Source organism: Anguilla anguilla, chromosome 2, assembly GCF_013347855.1.
Source record: "Anguilla anguilla isolate fAngAng1 chromosome 2, fAngAng1.pri, whole genome shotgun sequence".
Classification (NCBI taxonomy): domain Eukaryota; kingdom Metazoa; phylum Chordata; class Actinopteri; order Anguilliformes; family Anguillidae; genus Anguilla; species Anguilla anguilla.
The window spans coordinates 55,093,180-55,115,187 of NC_049202.1; the positions used below are offsets into that span (position 1 = coordinate 55,093,180).

At 43.4% G+C, this 22,008-nt stretch overlaps 1 protein-coding gene across 8 annotated transcripts in view; it reads left to right on the forward strand.

Moving 5' to 3' along the window:
- rbfox3a (RNA binding fox-1 homolog 3a) overlaps window positions 1–22,008 on the forward strand; it is a 401,085-nt gene that overhangs the window by 72,086 nt on the left and 306,991 nt on the right. For 5 of the 8 annotated variants that reach the window (XM_035404693.1, XM_035404691.1, XM_035404684.1 and 2 more), the window contains exon 2: window positions 6,057–6,104. The gene's annotated coding sequence lies outside the window, so the exon portion shown is untranslated. Of the gene's footprint in view, window positions 1–5,560; window positions 5,818–6,056; window positions 6,105–6,454; window positions 6,551–22,008 lie in introns of those variants that run through there. The other 3 variants (XM_035404694.1, XM_035404685.1, XM_035404686.1) reach the window with 3 other exon arrangements.

The window sequence follows — 22,008 nt, forward strand, 5'->3', positions numbered from 1 at the left end:
TACAGCCGGAAATCAGTGGAATGTTACAAGCCCCCGCGTTAATTTCATCAGCATCAGCATTTTAATAAATCATGTCTGACAGCGTTTGTTTGGGTACATCACTTCCTGTGAGTGGAAAGCTGCGCGGTGCAGAGTCCCAGAGCCAATCTCTGCTGTCATACTCCACTCCCATCGACGCCTCTACAGTCCAGGCAGAGACACCTCCATCTGCACCGAGGGGGAAAAAGAGGAGAGGTCCCTGTTAGAGCTGCTGGAGCAGTGAGATCAGCAGTGTCTCAGGGTCTGCTCCCGCGGAACATCATCTACCGTTACCCTGCTCAGCCTCGCGTCAGCGTCAGCCGTCGCCGTGAGCGCGGCACGCGTCATTCCACATGCCGTCCCTCACCCGAAACCCGCTTCATTTATTTGGAAATAAGTCCAACGCCGCTAATTGTTGACAGTGGAACTTTCCAGCAGCTAAATGCTGAATCGGTCTGCTTTGGCCGCTCGCTTTTCCGTCGGGAGAATCCAATTTAGTGAACCCCAGCTTGGGAGGAAACGCTCCTTTCTGAGTTTTTGTTTTGTTCACCTCATTAGAAAGTAAACCAGGACTTGCGAGGGAGCGGGAGGAGGGGAATGTTTGCCTTCCCCACGGGCAAGCCACAGAGGCAGATTTGTTTTGTGTACACTTTATTTTCATACTCTGCCTAACAGCTCAGCACAAACTCGGGCTATAAAGGGAAGGTGCACTAAATTGAATACCTGGTGGAGCCTTGTCAGCCTCTGTTTGCACCGGGGCTGAAAGTTTATCATTGACAGTGTAAAAAAATGGCCGGCCCGCGTGAGGGGAAAAGCCCGTATGACGTTACAGAGAGAGCACCCCGCTCCGTTGCGAAGCGTTACCTCAGCGGAGACGCGCCGTTTAGGCGAACACCCATGACCTTCAGATGATTCCGAATGGCTGTGTGCTCCGGAGTCCGGGTTCTCCCGCTTCATGCATTATTCGCTCGCAGCGGAGAGCCCGCGTATCGGGACGCTGCGCCTGGTTCAGCTGATACAGGGCCGCGTCCCCCCTCGCTCGGTCCCGGCCCCGTGCGGGGAGATGGGCTTTCTCTGCGGGGCGGTGGGTCCCCGCGCGACCCCGGCCGCTCGGCGTTCCGCTCCAGCGGTTCGGGACCCAGAGCTCACGCTGACGCGCCGCGCCGCGCCGCTCCTCTGGGTGCCCGGCCCGTAATGTCGCCAGCCGCGTTCGCCCAGAGACCCGAGCGCTCCCGCTCCATCGCTCGCCGCGTCCGCCTCACGGTGGACCGACACCTCCCTTCCTCAGCGCTAACGCACCAGCCTCTCAGACCTGCGCTACCGCCGGTGGACTAAAACCATACGGAATTATTATGCATGTTCTGCACAGAATCTCCCGATCACTGATTCCAGTCATGATCAACTGAGGGCCCCCACCATCTAATTTAGGCTAGTCAATCAAGGCAATTTTGGGCAGGTGCGGTAAGACTGAACTGACTTGCAAATAGCGCCCGCCCTGGATTGGTGTTGACAGATTCATTTAGCAGCCGGCCCGCTCGGCAATGAAGTCCTAGCCGCTAATGATGCAGCCGGCCAGGTCCACGTTGACTCCAGAGGGGAGGAAACATCCACATCATTTTTCTCGACTGCACTTTTTGGAAACAATGAAATTTAGTGAAGACAGATAAGCACACTGTCTGCTCTTGCCAGTAGCTTGCCCTGGGTAAGAAAATTGCAGTCAGATTTACTTTCAGTCTTACAGTGGGCCACTATGGTTGCTGCAATTGAAATGGGCAGGGAGCTACAGAAATGACTAATTCCAGATGTAATGTGACATATGAGTGTACTGCTGGACTCACAAGAGCTCATAATTGTGACATTATCATTATTATTATGACACTGTTCTTTATTGTCATTCGATCCCATTTTGTGGCGTAGGTGGTTTTGGGTAACATAAAGGTTTTTCGTTGATTAGTGATGTGAGAAGCCCAGGAACCATTAGCAAGCATGCAGAGGAGCTTGTTTAAATCGAATTTGCACACATTACGAATGGGAAAGAGATCCCTGTGTCTCTTTAAAAGTTGCAACAGATGCTGTTCGCTTCACCCCTACAGGTCAAGATAAGAGGGGTCAAAGTGCACGTTGCTGAGGCCAGGGGCGAAGCAGGCATCCTGGTCTTTTCCTGGGAGAGCAGTACACTTCTCACCAAGTCTGGATTACCATGTTTCCATGGAAACTACATTGGCATAACAGCACCAATGAGTTATGTCCCCATATGCTTTTTTGTGAAATTGAAGAAAAATATTTTAATTGCTCAGAATTAAGGAAAGGAGAAGGGAAAAAAGTGCCAGCGCCACTCTCTGTATCCGTTTTTAAAAAGCCACTTGTGATGAAAGACCATCTGTCAAGGCTTTGTGTTTATTTTCCTTTCCGGTTTCTTGTCTTTTTTCACAGATCCCCTCTCCGTACCAAACTGTAATAGCACATTGTGCTTTGACTCGTGGAAATTAGGCTGTCTTAATTAATAACAATGCATCCACCTAACTAATCTCTCTGCGTTGTAAAGCCTGTCCTTCCCATTAAGTGGGACATGCATTATCCCCTGATCAAATTAAACTTATTTAATTTTCACTCGGAAAAAAAAAAATGTTTGCTTGAGGGGGAGGTGTGAAAATTGAGTGGGGCTAAGGAAATTATACCTTGCAATTATGATTTGAATAAAAAAAAAAGAACAAGAAGCATTGATTAATATTTGTCTGCGTGTATCTGGGTGTCTGGGTGTGCGCGTGCACACGCGTGTGCGTGCTCGTGCGTTCGGGCGTGTGGAAGCGCCAGCGCCTCGGGCTCCGCGGCGGTTCCGGGCCCGCGGGTCGGGGGCCGCCTCCGGGCCCTCCCGCCGCGCCGTTTGGGAAGGGGGGCAGCGCGGCGAGCGATTCCTCGGCCGCTGATGAATGGTGGCACTGATGGGTCATTTGTCCCGGTGATGGAGTTAGCCGCTGCCCTTTGGGAGGAAGAATAAAATAAAGAAAGCCACAGCCAGGCGTGACGGATCACCCGACGGTAACGGAGTAAGTGGCTGCCGGTCCGCCGTCAGCGCCGACCCGCCTCTAATTGGACGCGCTCGGGGGACGGGGGGCGGGCGTCGCGGACGCGGGGCCGGCGGAGCGCGGCGGCGGCGGGGGAGACGCGTGGCCGCCGGGAGCCGGGCCAGCGGCGCAGGAGCGGGGGCAGATAAATATAACGGCGAGGATGATAAGTAAACAACAAACAAAGCAGATCAATACCTCATTAACTCTGCGGCGTGATGTATGCTGCCGCGCCACGTGAGGAATTAAGACAGACGGAGGCATTTAGGTGGCGAACGCGCTGAGAAAAGATGCACTCACTGGTCCCAGGGAACACGAAAGTGCATTTAGAGCTACAATGCGGCGTGCGCACAGAGGAGAAAAGAACATTCAATAGCGCTTTTTTTTTTTTCTTTTTTCTTCAGCTTTGTTATAAAACAAGTAGATGTGCTGCAGAAATTTTAGTTAGTATATAGTGGTTCAGATCTATGCCTCAGGTCAAAAGAGAAAACCACTTCTGTCAATATTAGAATTCGGTGCTCTTCAAGCAATCCATGGGTAGCATTTGCAGCCCTTTTTCACTTTCGGACTTGGATTGGATAAATTCTGGCTTTACGTTAATCTGGTGTGTGTAGTTTTGGTTATGGCTTACAATCCAAAATTTCACACGGCAGACTAAGGCAGTGCTCATACTAGGAAGCTGTGTCAGCCATATCTGTCCATTCATGAAATGTGCAAGTGACATGAATATCTCGTCTTCATCAGAGCTCAGCGAGTAGATGTCTGGACTGATGATATTTTCATCAAAACAGTATTTAGATGTTTAACTGTAGAATCTCATTATGTTTATTTTTGTAAATGCAACCATATTTGCTTACTTTCTCAGTGCTAAATGCAGAATGATTAGCGCTATTGATTACATCCAAACTGCGGAGCCTGTGTATTTCCTGAATGGATAGTTAGTTATGTAAGTTTCATTTCTCTGGGTGGCTAGTGGTTGTCCTCAGGCACAACCTGTTGGCTGAGCGTGGTTTTTAAGAACCGGTGAAGTCGTGTGCAGAGTCCTCATTGCCCTGGTATCTGTGGCTGCGTGATTTTGCATTCAGGCCGAGAATGTGAATTCTAACAGTACGGATATACGGCTGGTTCCCATTTGAGAATTTGAAAGAGACCTTGCATGGAGCACAAAGGCACAGTCCCAACATATTCTGAGCAGAACTCCATCAAAAAAAAAAAAAAAAAAAAACAACTCTGCTGGGGAAGATGAGGTTAGAAGTGAAGCTGACGCTTGTCAAGTCTTCTTTAAGATTTCATTTCAATGTGTAGACTTTTAAAAGGAGGAACCCTGTGTTCTGACCTCTCTGTAAAATTCAAATTGGCCTATGTAACTATTATCACGGTGGCAACGTGATTGTTTGGGGCAAAAGATGAAAAGATCAGAACAGAACAGAACAGAACAGAATGAACCATGGAGAAGCTCGCTATAATTGTACATCTTTTGATAGTATGCCAAAGCATAGGAGGACCGAATATTTATGTACTTCTGCAGGCAGGTGAAATGAATGCAACTTTAAACAGAAAGACGAAACTGTCACTTTCGCATTTGTTAATCTCAAAAAAGCGAAAGGACGTCTTTGCAGGAAATGTTCTCACAAGGAAGTGGAGATTAGCCGAGTGGATGTTTGTTTATCTGTCATGTTTTGGTGGGAAGCGTCTCTCACATTTCGCGATATTACACAAATGAGTGTGTCTCGCTGGCGATCCCCTCTGCGGCTCCTCCTCCACACGGGGCTGTGTAATCCACTCTGGCACTGCAGTGTGTGCCTTTTGAAGTGGCTCCGGAGAGTGTGGTCAAGGTAATCTCCGCTCAGAGAAAAGCAGTTTACAGGGGAGAGAAACAGAGGAGAGGGCCCGGTGTAAAGTAGCACCGAGCGCCCCGGCAGCTGCTGATAAGGCGGCGGGGATTTCATTGCTTTTTTTCCTCCCCCTTCTTCTTCTTCCTCTTCTTTTTCTGGTCTTGCTACGGCACGGCGGGGTCTGTCCCCAGCACAGCCTGCGGAAAGTTGCGGTCGCAGGCAGTGTGCTGATCAACAGATTGTTCATATCGATGATATAGGGCGGCGGCGCTCGAGAGTGACACGGAGTGGGGGATCGGAGATGGAGTAATCTGACAAAGCAGCTGAAGTGACAGAAGCCACATTAATAGAGGCATATGCCTGGAACAGAGAGAGAGAGAGAGAAGCGTGGGGGGGGGGGGGGGGGAGAAAAAACATACAGAGTAGCAGCCAGCAAATGCAGAGAGGAAAGAGGAGGAAGAAAAGGCAGGGAGAGTGCCAGCAATTACTTCAATGCCAGTGGGAGAGCTCCTGCTCATTTGCAGCATTACAACATTAGACACTTTGTGTGTGGGGGTCGGGTTGAGGGAGAGGGTGTGTGTGTGTGTGTGTGTGTGTGTGTGTGTGTGTGTGTGTGTGTGTGTGTGTGTGTGTGTGTGTGTGTGTGTGTGGGTGGGTGGGGGGGTTATCAGCGCTAGGTGACATTGTATTCCCTTCCCCTTAATGCCAGCTTCATATGGCGATTATCACAATAGCCGAACATAAATACGTGTCATTTAGTGAGGGGCTGACTGGCGCTCTCTCATTGTCTGGCCGGCGTAAGGGAAGAGGGACGGGAGCGTGGGGGAGATGCGGATGCGAGGGGCCGCTGTTCCAACAGGAGCTTGTCAGATGTGAACGCATTGTGGAGCGCTCTCCGTGTGCGTTTTTTTCTCTCTTTCCCTCTCCTTAAGACAGCCCACCCCTTCCCGCTCCCTTCCTTTCTTTTTTTCTTTTTTCTTTTTTTTTTTTTTTTACATCTTGCTCTTTTTTTCCCCTCTCCCTTCAGGATCTTTTTTTATTATTTATTTATTCCGCCTTGTTTAGTACATGCGTTGGCTGTTCCCCCTCCCGCTCCTTCTCTCTGGTTTCACAGCAGAGTTTTTTGTCTCGTGTGCAGGTCGATCAGGCAGTGACCACCACCGCTCCAGCCCGGCTTCATCCCACTGTGAGTATTATCATGTTAATTGTGCTCTTCTCTCTCTCCCTCTCTTTCTCTCTCTCTCTCTCTTTCTCTCAATCTGTTATTTTTCTTCTTGGTTGTCTTTTGTTTCTGTTTCTTTCTTGTTTCACCTCACGGCGCGTGGAAGCACGAGAACAGTGAGAGACGGGGAGCGTGAGGGAGAGAGAGGAATCGCGGAGAGAAATCCCCGCTCAGTTCTGAGGGCTGCTGGTGGTTTGGAACTGTTTTTGGAGAGTGCCGTTGCTACTGAAGGAGGGGAGGGGGTTGAGGGGGGGGCGAGGGTGGTGGTGGTGGGGGGCGGGGGTTTAATCTATTTGAGCGAGAAGAGTGCTCCTCGCCCAGAATAACGTTGGTGTTTCTGACAGTAATGAGGTCTGGATTGACTGGTAGAAGACATCTGGAGAGCTTAAACTGCAGGTTGCTATTCCCAGGTAGCTATCCATTAAAGGTGTTTTCTCACATTCTCCTGCGTTTGCAGAAATAATTGGACAATGCTAATGTCCTTCTGTTATACTTTTATAAATAGCACAGCTCAATATTGAAAATTTGAGTCGGTATTGTAATACTTTTGAACAGGCTGAAGCATGTTATATTTTTCGGGGGGTGAAGGCAGGTGGTGTCTGGGGGGGTCAGTGGCAAAGTTGCAGTTGTCGAGTCTGTCGGTGTCCAGGCTCAGACAGCACTTCAGCCCGGAGCCAGGTGAGCAGACTGAACGCCCAGCTCGTCACGTGAGGTTACTGCAAGTGTGTCGTGAGCGAGACTGCAGCACATGAAGGCGATGCTTGCTGGCTTGATGGGGGGGGGGCTGTCAAAGCTGTCTGTAAAGAGGATGACCGTGGCTGAAATACACTGACATGGTAACCTAGCGCATGAGTCATGAACTCACGCTGCTGTATTCACTGGTCAGCAGAAGTGGGCTGTGTAGTCCGTGATGCAGCCAATCAGTGCTCCACGTGGAAATAAGGAAGGTAAACAATTACATCACCACAGCTGGATTCTGCCTTCTCTGAAAGTCTAGCCCTGATGTGCCGTATTATAACATTTGAACTTATTTTGTATAAGTAGCAGTTGTATCATGTGGAAGCACTAATTCATACAATGCACTTGCTGAGAATGCATATTTTCTCACACTGCTATATAGAAAGCAGTAAACGCAGGAGCGGAGGAATCAGAAGGACAGGTACAGTGCTGTGGTGCCTGGGGTCTGAAATAACTCAAAGTGTCTGACTGTCCCTCTGTTGTCCTCCCCGCATCTGCATGCCATTACTTACACCCTGAGCTCAAGTGCCTTACAGTAGTCAACAAATCGCTGAAGATAGGTGAGGATATTTCATATTGTGCAAATTAAGGTGCAAAAAATGAAATGGCACAGATTCCCTAATTAAGGCACCTATCAAGGCAATTTTTAATTTTTCACATAACATTTTTGGTAGTCGTTTAGAATATATTGGAATTTATGTTTTTGGAAATGATTTAGAGCAGTTTCTTCTCTTTATATAAATCTGATGTAACAATTGGTTGAGGGTAATGCATAACTCAGATTCAGGGATATATATATACACACACACACACACACAAACAAACACAAACACGCACTGGAAATGTATACGAAGAAAACACTTTCAGCCGATGTGAGTTGGACTAGTTGGTTGCAGTGAGAGGAGACATACGTAAAGGATGATTGGTTGTTTGGATAATTGGTTGCAGTATCTGTAATTGGCTCTAATTTAGAAAGCAGTCGTTCACTTGAGAGTCTAATTCAGATATGAAGTGCGGTTGTTTTGAGCGTAACAGTTTAATATGTTTCTTGCCTTTGCTGCGCAGGAGAAACGACTGCGCAGTCAATCATTCCAATCACCCTTCTGTGTCGCGTTTGAGAATCGGTGATTGGTTGTGTTTGTGGAACTTTCAGAGAGCAATTCCTCAGCTGTTCGCACGGCACCACGAGGGATCCAAAACTCCCTTCCTTTCCAAAAAAGCTGCTCATTAAAACAATATGATTTCAATAAGATTCGCGGTTAACTTGCAGTGGAACTCGATGTTCTGCATCTCAGGATTTCATTTAGCGTTGTTAAGATCTGACTGAACGAGAAATTTAGCTGTATGTTTGAACTTTGCTGCAGGAGGAGGGGCGGGTCTCACTTTTGCTTTAATATCCCAACACTGCATTCATTGAAGACTGGTGTTGAGTTAATAATAATATTACCATGTGCACATAATATAAATAATAAATAATTTTTTGGAATTTGCATGTAGAATGAAGCATTCTTGAGCTTCACCTTACATTTGATGGAGTGTAGTTTCCAAAGAGAGGAAGCAGGTCCAGAAAACCCCTAAGCACTCATCGCTTACAATGAAATCAGCGTGTGATCATAATGGAATTTACTCTTTAAAACATGGAAAATTCTACATATTATCCTGAACGACTTGAGAAGACCACCTGTAAGTGCTCCTCTTATTATGGGCTGGCTAACAGAGAGTATAAATGTTAATCTAGTGTAGATCAGGTGCACACAAGAAAGTCCTTGTCTGAGACGTCTGAAGAATAAGAGCGTGCAGCCGTCCTGTTTATACCCTCAGGAGCAAACTGCTGAAAAATCTCAGAACCCCAGCTCAGTCCATCACGCGCGTCATCCTCTTCTCTCTCTGCCCGTGAGCGCGTTTTTTGCATTGGTGACGATGAAGCCAAAGGGAGGTGGCGTCCGATCAGATGGTCAGTGTGAGCTGTGACTTTTAATTCCTGATGCAAGACTCTGTAATTTTTCCCAACATTGCTCTCCTTTCTTACTTAACTATAAATAAAAGTGTGAACAAACATTGCATAGCCATAATCCAGAAATCATCCAACCTCTCAGAGTTTCATGGACACTGCAGGGGGGACTATAAATAGAATCAGTGTTCTAAAGTAAGCCAATATTTCCGAATAAAAGTTAAAAAAAATAAAAACTGCTCAGTTCATTTCTATTAAACTACTGATACCAAGTACTGTCTACTTACCATCCACTCTTTGCCCCATAAATTGAATGTGTAGATTTATAATTTGTTCTATGGTTATAAAAAATAACATAAACATAAAAATTAAAAAAATTCTCCACTGAACAATGTTCGCTAAATGTTTACTTACCATCAATACATATGTTTTATGCAGTGCTCACTCTTGCAGTAGATGTAAGTATTCAGCTTTGCCTTGTTAGTCATGGTAATGCTTTTATATGAATCATGGATGACAGGTTATCGATGGGGATCTAGCAGGTTCTATGTAAAAGTCCCCAAATATGTCATTGATGTTCATGCGGTGTTTTAATTAGTTCACTTTTGTAGAAGAAGAGTCATGTGTTGACCACCCATGAGATTATTCCCATTTTACTATTTTGAAATACAATTACCTCCACAGAACATGGATGTGTTTCTATAATCCAGCCAGAGGGAAGAGCTCACTCTGGCCTGTAATTGTATTTCAACAAAGTTTTAAATAAAAACGGTAATATTCTCATGGCAAATGAACCTTTTTTTATTCCCTGAAATACAATTACCTTTGTGGAAGGATGAATGGAAGAGTCTCTGTAATCCGACCAGAGGGAAGAACGGAGTCTGACTTGTAATTGCATTTCTACCGCGTTTTAAATAAAAATGGTAATATTCTCATGGAAAACCAACATGTGTTGATTTGTAAGGGACTAATCTCACCATAAATATGGAATGATCAGGCTTGTGCTTCAGCAGATATGTCCTTGCTAAAAAAGTAAGCATCACATAAGTAAATAAATAAACAAATACATTCCAAGATGAACTGTTTTTCAAACTTAGAAAATAAAATTCAGAATATTTCAGTCAAGTGTTGATTTAAAGATAAATCTTTGAACTGCAGTTTAAAATGTATTTAGGAGGTTATTAAGATTTGATTTGAGGTTTAAACTTTCATTCATTTCTTTTGAATAATTACAATTATTCCTTTTTGGAGCTGTGGGATTTTTGTTTTCCAGTGGCAATATTGGTAATATGTATCACTCAATCAGTACTTAATAACTAAACAAACCACATTTACCTTTCACTTTCCGTTTTATAAGAGTCAAGAATGAGAAACTGAGTGGTAAAGTGCAAAATGCTTTTGTCATGCGTGTTTCTTTCAGTACTCTTGAGCCAAGCTTACTTGTTTCCTGGTCAGTAAGAAAGTGAATACTTGTTGACGGGCTCTTGTTTATAGTTGATGATGAGCTGCCAGACAGGTCAATAAAGTTAGTCAATATAAATGAGAACCATTCTACCTATTATAGATGATTGGGTTAACCTCTACCAATCAGAATACTGAAATCCCTGGTGTTTCTACTGATCTGTCTGCAGCAGGAAATTCACCCAGAGATCTGGTGAGAGTAAACAGAGGAAAAGCAGTGAGGAAAACACCAACTGTCCTTAGATTAGTGCAGAACATAAGACACAGTCATATACGCAGAAATAAAATCTTAAGCAGCCATGAGAAATTGATAATGACCACATCATTTATTCACAGTATATATGGGACGGAAAAAAGGATATATTTCATACTTCTTTTACATTGTGTCTGGTAGCTGTTTTATTTCAAATTAATCCTAGAGGAGCTGTCCTAATTTAGGTTTGAACTTTTTTTCTGTTTCACATTACCATGAACGTTTCCCCAACAATAGCCACATTTGATTGATAGTTAACATTTATACAAGGGGTGCATACGTTAAAACATGGTGGAGATTTTTTTTCTTTATTAAGTCAATGAAGTATTGCATGGCTGTAATTCATCAAAGCATGCCTTAAATGACAAACCTTTTTGGGTGTGGTTTTTAAGAACTCCTGAAACCAGGCAGTAAAAAAAAAAAGTTATTTTCTACAAAAGTTAATTAGGAGTTCTCTCTCCCAAAAATGACAAGCAGTCATCAGAGGTAGGGGAAGACTGAGGTGAACAGAATAGGACGGTAGAGGGTCTTCTGTCCGCTTTCAGTTAACTGAACAGCAAATGGTGAAGGGGATGCAGTTAGGTTGCACTGCAAATAATTGTACTACTGGAGGAAATAAAAGCCACTTACCCAAAGTTCCATGAAAGTTCCATGGTGAAGGTGCTCCAAATTTTCCATGCCATTGCATCTGGAATTGGACGATCGGATAAAATGGCTTTTTTTAATCCCAAAGGGAAATCTGTCTTGGACAGTCAGACATAATATGAAAATGATATTAGATTTGCTGAAAGAACATTGGACTTCTATTGACCAATCTGTTACCAACTAGCGTTGTTTTATTAAAAGACTGTTCTGAATCGTTCCATTGTGCATTTACACTCAGTCGGGTATAGAATTAATTGTGAATACAGTTTTACCTCCTCAAGGCTCCTCCCATCACAGTTCAGCTGTGTCTATCCCTTCTGTCCCCGCCACTTGCTCATTTTGCAGAAATGGTTCTACCTGTTGTTCCATTGGTGTTAATATTGTTTCCTCTGTGGGTGAACCACTGCCTTTGACGTTTTTCTGCATTACGTTATTGGAAAGGTTTCCTTTTGCAAGATGACAAACAATGTGCAGTCATCTTCTTTATATCATCTGCTGTTCATTTTATCATGCATAATTAACGCATTTTGTTTGTGATGTCACTCCAAATTTCCATTCTCTTCATAGGCGTTGTCTTCCTGTGCTGTAATACAACTGCACCTCACTGACCATTACCTCTATTTACTGATCTGTAAATTTACGTTTTCTTTTTCTTATGGTTGCCTCGCTACTTATGCCTGCTTTTTGCCTCGCTACTTATGCCTGGATGTGTATGAATGCCATATTGTATCAGACTTTTTATTGGTGTCTCCTATCGCAAAATTGTGCGTGAGGGTGATTGTGTAATTTGGAGCGGTCTCAGCAAATCGGCCGTTGTCGTGTGGATATGTGGAACTGCAACAGAGCCACAGCAGAGAAAGTGTTTTTGCGCTGAGACTAATTCCTTTGTAGATCTGGCCCTCAATACTTTTGTGAACAGGTGGTAACATTCAAGCAGCCATTATTCTTTATCAATAACAGCTGATTTTTGTACCCCGACACTGGGATAGCGGCATTCGAGAGAGGGAGCAGCACACACATTTGCTGTACAGTAACAGGCATTATTATAATTTATCATTTTTTAATAACATTTTCATTTTTTTAAACTTAATTTCCTCTGTTTATCACTGACACGGAGTTAGAACGGCAGGATTAAAGAGTTTGAAAACGCCTATTTATCAGAAAGCCTGCCCTAATGAATGCAATATATCTCTGATAATTAAGACAGACCCTCGCACATCAGCAGACCCAGCTGGTGTTAAAGGTAAGGGATAATGCATGCGCCTCCTGTGCGGGAAGGAGCCGTGAGCTCTGACTGCGAGTCGGCGAGCGCGAGAGCTTCTCTCCCAGGCTGAGGGGGGCTGTTTGGAGAGGAACTCCTGAAAGTTTCTGTTAAAATGATGACCGGAGACCCGGAGCGGACAGAGCGCGCTCCCTCTCTCTCTCTCTCTCTCTCTCTCTCTCTCTCTCTCCCCCTCTCCCACACCTCCTCCCTCTCTCTCTCTCTCTCTCTCTCCCCCTCTCCCCCCCTCTCCCTCTCTCTCTCTCCCTCTCTCTCTCTCCCTCTCTCTCTCTCCCTCTCTCTCTCTCTCCCTCTCTCTCTCTCACTCTCTCTCTCTCTCTCTCTCTCTCTCTCTCTCTCTCTCTCTCTCTCTCTCTCTCTCTCTCTCTCTCTCTCTCTCTCTCTCTCTCTCTCTCTCTCACTCTCTCACTCTCTTTCTCTCCCTCTCTCTCACTCTTACTCTCTCTCTCTCTCTCTCTCTCTCTCTCCCCCTCTCCCCCCCCCCCCCCCCCCCCCCCCCCCCCCCCCCCCCCCCCCTCCCTCTCTCTCTCCCCGCTTTGGTCTTGCTCATGAAAGCACGCATGTGTGACCTTGGCGGAGATTGGCTGGTGTCTCCGCTGAATGCGCTCGCCTCTCCCTTGTCTGTCGGGGATGAGCCGCGGCGCGCTGCGAGGGAGCCCCATCCTGAGAAGAGGCGCAATTGACATTTCTCTCAGGTCCTTAATGCGAGCATTCCAAAGCTCTCCATGGGCTGTCTGTAAGGTTACTGAACCCATTCAGACTTTCTCCGCAAACAAATCACTGTTATGGCACCAGAGCAGCCGTTAGTGACACCATCAATTATTTAGTGCAAGCTGGAACACTTAGAAAGGTTGGAGGAATTTGATTTTGTGAGACCCTCTGGCTAGTCCGACCTTTGACTCCGGCTTGTGAGGACTCACAATAAACAGGTGTTGGCTTCCTAACGGACGTCACCCCGCAGTCATTTGCGCTTTGCCATTCATATAATCCAAAAGCAATATTTGATGTGAAATGCAGCAGATGTGTCGCGGCGAAGCGCGCCGTGAGCTTCGGCTCCGTTCCATTGTGTTTCGGGCGCTCTGCGGTCACTTTTATGCTCCCAGAAACCTAGCCAGGGGGCAGCAGAACCACAAGCTGAAAAGCTGGCAGGGCTCTCACTCTTAGCTTTATTGCATTTCCTTTCACAGAGCCGCTCCCAGCCAGTCAGGGGAGACTGAGAGGAACTGCATTTTAGCAATAAGGCAAATGTTATAAATAGAAAATAAGGAATTCATAAAATTAAAAAAATGTATATTATGTATTTATCTTTGATATTCCCTGAGATAGGCTCCCTAAAATATGTGCGTACAGTTTACTTGATTTGTAAAATAACCTTTTGGCTTTTAGAAGGTTTGATACAGCCTCTTCACTCTGGACTAATTCCTGTATTGTTCCTTGTGTTCCTTCTCCCTGTGACACAGTGTTTAAACTCTCTTCTTGGCCAAGCAGTGATATGAACACGTGATCATTTCTGGCTCAGCTGCATGTTCTGGTAAACTAGCACTAAGTGAGGTTTGGCACAAACTGCAAAAGCATTTACTCGCCAACAGTACAAGCGCAGCGTTTTAAAAATGCATTTCAAACATATGCAGTGGGAGCTACACAGTGTTAGCATCTATAACAAACAAGACTGTCATAGAAGGGGCTATTTTAAGATTAAGCTTGCTTTCCCAGTGTATTTGGACTGGCAAATTGGATGATAATCACACCAGTTATTTTGTCCAAAAAAACTCACACTTGATTTAGAAATATTTTATATTTGGCACCTCTAGCTCTTCTAATTGAGTTGTGTGATGGCTAGCACCAATTGTTCTGGTTATTGTCAGAAAGCACCGACACCACAACGCAAGGTTCTTGGTGTGCTCAAAAGCAAAGTGTGAACCTCAAACTGGAGATCCCTGAATAAACACATCTATTTTCCTCCATGAATAACTCCTAGACGTCATAAAAGAACATGCATTTACATAAAGGATATTAGCTTGTCTTAGGTTTTGCAGCAATGAGCACAAAATGTACTCTCCTTGTCTGTGCTTCACTATAATTTGACCTACAACTCATCCAATCCGTTTTGTTTTAGAGAGATAGCTTGGGGTTATCCTAGCTAATTAGGAATTAGATTTTTATCAAAGCATGCTTTTTTTTTCGGCTAGAATTTTAATTAAGCAGTGGGTCACTGGTCCCTGGTCCAAGGACATCTAAGGAATATATAGCTCAATTTGTTCATCTATAAATTCAATTTCAGGGATTTATTGGACAACGCTGGCTTCTAAAAACTGAGGGATAACCATCTTGTCTCTGTCGGACTCATCTGGTACTACTATCAGAACACGCGGGCGACAGTGCGGTGGAATTCCAGGGGACAACCTTCACCAAAGTGTGAGGGCTGCCATGGGCAATGTCACTCGAGCACTTCCGCGCTCCCCATTACCGCAGACAATTTAACCTGCTATCACAACACCGACAGATATTATGCGTTTAACGCAGGTGTCAAGTATTAACAATTTATTTGTCATTACTCACAGTTGGGATTTATCGTCGACAGACACCAGCAGCATATGCAGAGCACCATTTCATAATGATAAAAATCACATCTCTGGACTGCTTACAACAAAGATAGAGAAATAATGTCTCTTGCTCGCTTGAGATGGGACTGAATTCTGTGCAGCAGAATCAATTTGCACTGGGGCCGTTTGTGCGAGTATTGCTTTCCGTGATATGATCTTTGTTGTACATCTTTAGAGGTCAGAACAGACAGAGACAAGGTCAAACCGTCTAGATCGACAGTCTCTGTGTCGGCACTGAGAAACAATTACCCACTTGGGAATAGCAGGAAATTAAACTGTTAGGGCTTAAGCATTTGCAAATTGAATCTACAGCCAATGAAATGTTCAGTCTTGCCCTGTCATAAGCAGCTTTTCATTAAGCACCTGTGTGTGTGTGTGTGTGTGTGTGTGTGTGTGTGTCCGCATGCACACGTGAGCTTGTGTGCGCATGCATGTGTGTACTGTATGTGTGTGTCTGCGTGTGTGTGTGTCTGCATGCACACACGTAAGCGTGTGCGTGCGCGTGTGTGTGTGTACTGTATGTGTGTGTGTGCGTGTGTGTGTGTCCGCATGCACACACATGAGCGTGTGTGTACTGTATGTGTGTGTGTGTGTGTGTGCGTGTGTGTGTGTCCGCATGCACACACGTGAGCGTGTGTGTGCGTGTGTGTGTGTGTACTGTATATGTGTGTGTGTGTGTGTGCTAGGGTCAGGGAGAGGGCAGTTGTTGATTCAGAAATGTATCAGTAATGGGTGCCAGGGTGATACGTGTTACATGCGATTAGCATTAATGACTGTAACTGTCTTACAAATGCTCCACAGATTGTGGTTTTGATGAGAGGGCTGGCTGTTCAGAGTGCACAGGGGAGAGTGGAACATGACACCGTTTGTTGGCTGACACCTGATTTCTGAACACTGAGCATATGGCTGGGAGCTGGGAGCAGAGTGTGGAGAGTGAATTACTAGTACTTAGGTCATGTCTTCTTTTATTTTTTTTTCCCGCTCTCTTGAATGTGAATTAATGCAGAGTGGCTCTTAGCTCTTTGCCATGAGGCCCGTCAAAGTGGCAACATGAATTTTCAGCACTCGCTCCATCCACCTTGACCTTTTCTGTTTGTTGACCCTGCCAGAGCAAGGATTGGCAGGCTTGGCTAAACACAGTGTGCGTCCTGATCAAAGGCTGCCTCTGTATGGGCGACTCCATACTGGTTATGCCCACCCATCAAAGACCGGTAATCCAGCTAAGGTATGTCTGCGTAGGACTTAGTATACACCATGGCAGAAGGCCAATATCATTTCTTTTTTTTTTTTTTACATTCTAATACACGTATAAACAATATGTAAAGCTTAGATTATCCTGGAGTTTTACATTATAGGAAGGTCACAGCATATCCAAGCACCTGATTTAAAATGTACACAATTAAAAGAGAGGACGGGCGAAAGCCCTTGACTTGTCATTTGCACAGAGAGGATGGTAGCAGGAGGGAAAAGACAGAGGGCCTGCAGCTATGCTTGGCCCATAGGCACAGAAAGGGAATAAGTGACTGTGGAGAGTCTGAGCCGAGCCCAGCCTCTGTAGGATCTGAATCATGGCCGCGGAAAGCAGGAAACAGACCCTGGAAATCGTCATGCTCTTATCTGTCTGTGACCCGCTGGCTAGTGCATATAGCTCCACATGGCCCTGTTGGACCTCGCATTGTTTCACCACTTACCTCAGTGCTGATACAATGGACCATGGTCCCTTCTCTGTTTTTTTTCTTTCGGTAAACTTACAGTAGCTTGCATCTGACGTTACATTTGAAACTGGACTCAAAATAGTTTTTCATTATTTATCAATGGTAGGCATTCCACTATAACAACAATTATAATAATAATAATTATTATAATCATTATAATAATTATAATAACAATTAACACTATTATTATTATTATTATTATTATTATTATTATTATTATTATTATTATTATTATTATCATCACTAGCTGCCTTAAGGGGAGAAAGTTGTGTATTGTAATGTAAGGTATACTCAGTAACCTCTCAAAAATGAGTTCTTATTATGCATTGTTACTATAAATACTATATATATTCTGCAGTTTTGAAGGAAAAATAGGACTTTTCACATATAAAAGATGCTCCTGTCTCTTTGAACAATAAGACCTGACATTTCTGATGTAGTGGAACAGGCAGTATGAAAGTGATCACAGAGACAGAGCATAATGATATCTCCGACTTGGTGAAGTTTCTCCCAGATCATTGACAGGCTGTGTTTGGCTGTGCTTTCTTGCCAGGTTAGAACCGGCTAGCTGTGAACTTGCTGTGAGAGCAAGCAACTTTTCCCCTCCTTGAATGTATGCTGAGGTTAAAATTATCCTCTTGAAAAGTATATATATATATATATATATATATATATATATATACTCTTATTCTGGTTATAGTAGTTATGATATATAATGCATATACAGGGGTGTGCGCAGGATTTAAAGAAAGGAGTTTGGTGAATGCCGAGGCGGGGAGAGGGGGAATTTATGATTGTAGGCAGCAATAAAAACAATGATTCTTGATTTCCCCAGGTCCTGGTGTGTTGCTATATTCAGTGTCCGTCTCCCCTCCATATTCCTTCGATACTTTGCTTGTAGACTACTGATTTCAAATGAATGTTTGCAATGTCTCACTTTCATGGTTTCGTGGTTTTAAGATAATGTCTGTATTTCTAACTTTAAAAATGTAATGATTAACAATGTATGATACAGTAGAGAATGTAAATTGGCGAATAATGATGCAGGGATGGCTGCAATGATTAAGAATGGTGCCCTTATCGCTTGGTCATTCTGAAAATGTCATGTTGCAAAGCAATTGGAATTCTAAACTTTGCCGAAATTAGTTTAGTAGGCTATCGTTGCTGTTGATTTGTTGTTGATACCCTACTGTTAGTTTTATGCAGGGGAAACTGAGACACAGAATTTACCAGAACACCTGTCTAAATGTAGGCAGGAAGGACATTGGATGAACTGGGGGAAAAAGGGTCAAACCCCCATCCACTCCCAATGAAAGGACCTGCTTGTGGTGCTTGTGCCTTATCTGCTCTGGACAAACTAAGATTCATGCTCCATGGTTAACGATAGGCTTTAAGCATTATGTTATTTAACACATCATTTCACACAGACAGTTTACTGAAATGATTGTTTTCTTCTGCTCCTCTTCAGTTCAGCTGCTTGTTTGTTAAGTTGCCTATAGGCAGGCTAACTGTGTATACTCTGGCCAAATGTTACCGTTAGCAAAAGTTACACTCAATCAATTTCAAACAGACTATCTAAATTATCATTGTCAGCAGCTCCATCTTTGTATGGGTGGTATCCTAGCTGTTCAAATTTTGATGAGTTGGAATAACATTAAAAATTATGTTATCAACTTTCCGCTGATCAAACATTGACAGTTTTTGATGGTTAGCTTGCATTCACTGGTAACATAAATACAGCTAGATAGACTTGCTCACAAAAGAAAAGTTCCAAAAAAGTTGTAATATGACTTGTAACATGATATATTTTCAATAATGGTGAAATAAAAGAACCAGAAACACAAGATGCACTCACTGCATTAAATTGTTGTTGATAAAGTCTGCCGCATTGTGATAGCCTACCAAGGTTATCAACTTTTTGCCCCTGGGTTGTGGGGGGCATATCCTCTTTTGTTTACAAATATGAATCGGGGCCAGCCCAAATACTTCAGGCCAGCAGCCGTAGCTACTGCTTCAATGGCGTTTTCACTAGACTAGAACAGCAGTGAATGACATTTACGGGATAATCCATTCAGTGACTAGTGCCCCTCGACAGACTCGGCTGACATGGCAATGTGTGCCACTCGGCCAGGCTAGCCAGAGGCTAGCACTACATACATTTAGAAAGCGTTTATTTTGTCAAAATCAAATGTGTGTGTGTGTGTGTACATTACATGGCCAAAAGTATGTGGACAGACACCCCTTCTAACTAGTGGCTTCAGCTACTTCAGCATACTCATTGCTAACAGGTGCATTAAATCAAGAATAAAAGCCATGCAATTTCCATAAACAAACACTGGTAGTAGAATGGATCAAACTGAAGAGGTCAGTGACTTTCAAGGTGACGCTGTTATTGCATCATATATATATATATATATATATATGAACAATTGCATGAATGCATGAGCAATTGCAAATTAATTGAATGCTGCCTTAATGACATTTCAATTTACACTTTGTAACATTTTTGTTTTAAGTGCTTTTTTTGCTAATATAATATTTTTTAATAAGGCAGGTTGTTTTATGCTATTATTATATATTCATACTTATATTTCAAACAGCCAATATATATATTTTTTTAATTTGATGATGTAATGCTTACAGCTTGTTTGATTGTTGTTAAGTTTTAATCATAGGCAATTCATAGGTACTGTTTAATAAGGAATAAAGCTACACTAATGCAAGTAATCAATCAAATACCTTATCAAATTAAATTTGGCGATGCCCACACTTTGGTACAATATGTTGACAAGTGTTTTTTTTATTTTTTTTAAATCTTTTTTTGATAAAAGATGCTATATCAATAGAGGTTTTTGAAGCCTTTGACAATTGGAGAGCATTGACGTTTCTGTAACATTACTTCAGAAATTTGCTTCAAAACAATCACATTCTATGAAGCAAAGTAACATTCCTCATATAAAAACAAATTCTTTATTACAAAATTAGTTTTTACTTTCAAATGTAAGAACATTTCACTTACAGTTACATTATAAGCAATCTCCATTCCTTAATGGTTTGTATTTTTGTGCTTCTGCCGTTTTATTTCACGTTAAAAGGTGGAATTTTTGGCTCTCATACAGTTTATTTAATGAAACATGAAGTTTCTTTATTTTGTCTCAGGAAGCTGCAACACTTTAATCACTACAGTGTCAAATATTTGCAAATCACTCATAGGAAAATGTAAAGCTTCGTGAAAGATGAGATTCCACGTTTAATCTGAAGTGGCGACAATCAACCTGACAAATTCACTACAAGCATGTTCATGTATGATTTATAAAGAAGCTATGCTACGGTAATGAAGATGTTAAATTGACTTCATGATGGCTTTAGGAATACATACATTTTCTAAGCATGACCACATATTGGGTAGGCATGCACTGACGGCATGCCAGTGCCCAGACACTCTGTGTGATTGCCAGTTTGGCTGGGAGTCGTGCTCTTTTCCTAATTATTACCCATGTTTTATCCATAAGAAAACGCAGGGCATGACTGGTGCACTGATGCACTGTAATGCACAAAGGGGTGTACTGACAATTCCACTCTGCTCGATGATTTGTGTGTTTGTGTACTCATGAAAGTAAAAAAAATAGAATTGTTGTTGTAGTGGAGTATTACTCCTGTTTACATCTGTCTTTAATTGCAGCTTTTATGCCAGTAACTGGGGAATCGTGCATAGCAAAGCTAATCAACTGCTATTAGAAGGCACCTTTGCGGTTAGCCAATGTTTTATGCAGGAATGTCTGGATGGCATCTTTAATGGGCTGCCTGGCTGACTGAAAAGGCTTGTAACCTCTTCTTGCCTGCTTTTATTTAAATGCATTTTTGTTCAATTTAATTCAGTTCCAGGTTCATTGAATTAAAAAAAAAAAAAAAAGAATTCCAAGGTCCTTTCACCTCAAGGAGGTAGGGACCTCCCCAAATTAGCCTTCTCCCTTCAAACTTAGCGTCCCATTACTCACATAAGAACCGTGCTTGAAATTCAAGAAGAAGAAGAAGCGGAAAAAAAAAAAAAATAGTGCAGTTGGGTATTTGAATATCTGGGCATTAAAATGCGCAAAGCCACAGCGTGTCTGCAGGGGAGGCTTTGAAATTTCCTCCACTTCAACTCTTTTAACTCTGCCGAGCGCGGCGCGCCTCGGCCCCGCGGGGTCCCGGCTGGGGTGCGGCCGGCCGCGCGCCTCCCCCGCTCCACAGATGTGCATTGTGCCAAATATTAAATGTGAAATTGCTTCTTTTTTTTTCTCCTCTCAAATTCTACCCTTGAAACACAGGACACTGTAAAATGTTACATCTTATTATGACTTGTTATTGTGGTTCTCTAACATGACTTCCCGGCTCTGAAGTACAGGATTTTCTTCTCTTTTTTTTTCCGCGAGGACCAGTAAGGCAGCCGCCGGCTGTTCCCCTCTTTATTCTCTCCTGTATCCGCGGCGCTTCCTCTGACTTCTGCCACGGCCGGGGATTCCTCCTGAAGACGTTATCCATGTCTCACATTAGTGCTGCAGTGGTCTCTGTTTTGCACATATCGGGAAGACAGCCACAGCTGAAATAGAACACATTTTTTTGTTTCCTAAAATTAATTTATGTTTAATACATACATTTAAGGAAGGCCTTGGTTTATTCCAGTATCTGGCATGAGAAATCTATTAATGTGCCTTGTAAATACAGGAAGTGACATTTGGGGCCCACCTGCAGTAGAACCGCGCACCAGAGCCGTTATTTGAGGTGAACCCGAGCTGAAGCTCCCCTGAGCGCCCGCAGCGCTCGGACATCCTGTCCTCAGACACGGTCGGCCAGCCAGCGCTCGGTCAGAATCTCCTTTTCCGTTTTCCATACCCAGGCAAATATGTTGTTTCTGTTTCAGTGTTGACTGCCAGCCTCTCAGACAGTTACGCGTTTCAGGTTATGCAATGAACCTTTGTGAATTTTCTGAAGGTTATGTTAAGTACTTCAAACCTGTGAAATCCAAGTGCATCATATAAGTTGCTGTAATTGTGCTTCTTGTGAAATTATGCCTCTGCAAAATAATAATAAAATAACTGGCCAAACGAACATTCGTTTTGGCAGTACCAAAGGGATAAATTTACAAGTGTTTCACATTTAATACATAATTTTAACCTCTTTGAAATTTATTTATATACATTTGAGTAGTTAACTGCATGTACTTTTTTATATAATAGT